Source organism: Megalops cyprinoides, chromosome 22, assembly GCF_013368585.1.
Source record: "Megalops cyprinoides isolate fMegCyp1 chromosome 22, fMegCyp1.pri, whole genome shotgun sequence".
NCBI lineage: Eukaryota > Metazoa > Chordata > Actinopteri > Elopiformes > Megalopidae > Megalops > Megalops cyprinoides.
In genome coordinates, this window is record NC_050604.1 from 16561254 (window position 1) to 16565382 (window position 4129).

Consider the following 4129-nt stretch of genomic DNA (forward strand, 5'->3'; position numbering starts at 1 on the left):
GCTCAGCATCTGAATCATTCCTTCGTTCTGATGTAGGAGAACCCAGTGTCCTGTGACTGTCAACATGACACCTGAAATGACCTGCCACTTCTTGCTCCATAGAAGAGTGAGCCTTGTATCTTGATTTGCCACTAAAGTTTTAGATTTATATTGTAAGAGAGTTTTCAGATTTAATCTTACTTTGTGGTCCTGCACCAAGTATTTCTGGAGGAAAGCTGGGCAAAAGTCTACTATACCTCACTGTTTTCAATGCCTAGATTGCTCAGGTAATTCTTCAACTGAAATTTGTTAAATTCTGCACTGCAGTTTCCATAATAACCACTAGTGGGAGTTAAACAATCATTACAAATGTGAGCACTGAGCGCAAGGTGAAAACAGGTAGCATTTCCTGCTACCATTTGAATATCTCAAGCTAATAAAGGAGAGTGTGTTGGAAAGCTGTTATTGCAGGTGATCTGTTAATTTAAAATATGAGATAGCTTTGTATCTGGAACCCATAGATATTTCACACATGGTGCATTGCTCTCTGGGAAGAGTTGAGTGTTGGGACAAGCCACCAGCCTTCTGCACTGTCTGATGAGAGGAGGTAGAGTACTCCCAGCATGAGTTATAAGCACTGAGAGCCAGCGATTTAGATTGACATTTAAGAATTTATTTTATTGAAAGGAAGAAACTGCTTCCTGTTAGGGTTGCACATTTGACACAAGGAAAAACAAAGCTACTTTTGGCAAAAGTTTCCAAACTCATTCTTAGCCAGAATAAATGAACAGCTTATGAAGAGATTTTTCTTTAATTCAGAGCATTTAATGTGAAAATAAAGAGCAATTGAGAATGTGTTCACAACAAAGTAATTTTATTCCACAGCCATAGTTTTTTGTCTAAATCTTAGCAGTGACAATGTCATTGGTATGAATAAGTATCAAGATTTCTGAAGAGGGTTGTTCCATGGGACAAAATTCCTGGTGCCGTTACCCAGTAATTTGTCAGTGAAATAACAGGCTTTTAGAGGACTTTGGTGAATTCTTGCAACACTCTTTGAAACTGTTTATCAGTGCCTGGAACTTTGCAAGCTGAATCTTTGCCAGCATGCCCTTGTGGAGATGTGTATCCTAGGAAAGTACAGGCATGGGACGGAAAACAAAACCTGTCCCTATTGATGTAAGAATAAAGGACTGCATATACACAGACGCTGCTTAGAGCTTTGCGGGGACAAGTGCAGGACCATGACGTACTTCTAAAGAGCCATTCATTCCATGCTTAGGAGAGGATTATTCTCTCACAACACGAAAGTAATGCCTGGTCTTAATCCAACTTTCTCAGTTCTAACCAAGAGAAAAAATACGGAAGGTCTGATGCTGGAAAAACCTGAAAATTCAAGTTTTTATTCACATACTATAGCTATGTTTAAAATGAAATATTTATAGTATTATGCATATAAGCATTTGAAGTCTAACTTCATCATGGCGCTTCTGAATGACAATTCCATACCTGAATCTAGTTATCTAAAATTTAACAAATTATTTCCTAGCCTGAACATACAGTACCTGCTTAGTAATGACTAATCGTTTAACTCTTGTGAGATACATATAGTTTATTGCAGGATAGCATTTGATTATTTGCAAAACAGTTTACAGTAAAGATATATGAATCATTTACAGACTATGACTAAAAGAGATAAGTGTGTGAAATTTGACATTAATCAGGTAAGCTTCTCTTCTAAAAACCATGTAGTTGTCTGTTTTTTGTGGTCAGCCCAGATAGCATGCTCCTATCTGCCTGCTTTATTTGTCTTCTTATTTTTCAGTTCACACATCAACCAAAGCAGTGTTGCTCATCAAATTGGCATCTCTTCCATAAGATTTATTCCCTTTATATTTTCCAGCACCGGTAATACTTGATGAATCACAGGGTTCAACATGGCACAACATTTGAATAATGTCTGTGCTTTTGACTTATCTGCGTGTATCTAGGCACTATGAACAATAAATGTGCCAGAGCTGAGACTGATGAAGCAATATTGTTGTGCAAGTTACACAAACTCTGTTGTACAGTATGTCAACACAGCACAAAATGTCTTTTTCACTGCAGCACAGTGATCACCCAGTTTTACAGTGTGAAACTCATAAAAATGCGACGGGAGACTGATAGAGAGCTGGCCCTGGAGTGAACTGTGCCATGCTGATGAACCCAAACAGTGCTGAACTTCAGATGAACTGTCCGTGTTGAGGAAAGAGAGCAGATGGAGACTGGTGCATATAGGGTCCAATAAACTTGTCATGATCTTAACCAATCGATGCAGTATCACCATGTCCGTGTCGTGCACGGACAACTGCTTCCTGAAATCTTAACATTTCAGGAAGCAGTTAAGAATGGTGCTAACAGGGTGACCAAGAGGACAGAACAAGACGGTTCATTTGAGGTGAAATTTGTGTACGCCTCCAGCTTGCTCCACCGCATTACTTCATGAGGTAGTGAGAAATAGCTGTTTATCTGTGATAATGGCTTTATCTTTTTTTCAACTGAATTTTGCATTGACAAGTTTCCACAAGTGTTTCACGATTTTAATATAGGTTTGCTTCTGAGAGCCTTCATTGGTCTGCGTTATACCACTGAACAAAAAGTCTTTTGTCAGTTTAGTAGATTTGAAGAATGTAACTCAAGAAAACAAAAGCCACATTCTTTGACAGCTTTCTAGGATTTATGCAAATATGTAACGTACATTAAAAATGTTTTATGTTTGCTTTTTAACACTTTCCGATCTCTGGGAAACTGGTACTGTTGGCTTACACTTTCATACAGGGGCCAAATTTGGCCTGTTGCACAAATAGGCCTCATAAAGTAAAAGCAGAATGGAACTAATACTGTATAGCATTCATCGTCCATCTATAATTACTCACAGCATTCCTGCAATGCAATAATTTATTAACAGATTTTTCAAAGATACTTAAAAACAGTAGAAAACGTTGGTGTTCCTTCATCAGATAAGTTGCCTGAGTTTGAAAGGTTAATTAAGCACCAGTTTTCAATTTAATTTATGTACTTAGAGTTTTATTGCTGTTTTAATAGTTTTAAATTGCAGCAATATATATGATTTAACATATATTTTGAAATTGTATGCTTTTGAGGGGATCAGTGATCCTGACAGCAGACACGAGTCCACAAATCACACTGCTTTATGCACAGTGGATCTGCTGAAAGAGCTTAATGTCTGACCGCTCCATGAACCACTTCATTTCGTTGTCCTGAACAATGACAATAAAGCTCTCTTATCTGAGCTACGTATGTATGCCCTTCTCATCTGCAGAAGAGCACAGAACAAGCACATTGTCAGTTAGCAACTAGAAGTAAATTATGCGGCAGCAAGGAACAGCTTGTTTGAGAAGTTTTTGTATAGACTTGAACAGCATACATTAATGCTCGTTTTATGCAACTACCCATTTAATATTCTCAAAGTCACACTTATGTTGCTACACGTTTAGATAGATTGGGAAGTATTACCAGCTGTTCACCACTGATTCAACTACCTGTGTTGTCTGTATTAAATTCTCTCAGATGTTGCTTCCAGATGTCAAACCTTCCAGTGACCAAGGTTAGAAAGAAAGGCAAGTAGGCCATGGAGGAAACATGTTTCTCAACAGTAAAGTCTGTGTGCCACTTTTTCATTTGGTTCAGGAAGTGGTCAGACATTAAGCTCTTTCAGCTGAACATTTCACTGACCTCTGGATGATGTTGCCACATCAGTAACCTCCATAATACATTTCCCTATAAGAGCATTAGTCAATAATGTGCTGAAGAATTTTGTAGCGTCACAATTATTTGTAGTTTTTCACACATTACTGAAGGTTAAGCAGTGGTCCCCTTTTAATGTATGTCATTTCTGGCTCACTCCATTTAAGATACATACAATTGTTACATATTTAATGACTTCACTGAGTTATTACAAATTGAGAGGCAGGAATTTCCGATGAGTTTTTTTTTTAAAGAAGTTCAGGTTTTCAAGCCAGACATCCTTCCATCCATCAGTTGTAGAAGTTTTGCTTCACTCAGAGGTGATCCTGGGCATTTATACTGAAAACAAATGAAGATGGACCCCCCCCCCCCCCCACCCACTAGTTGTCATGGTGAGACC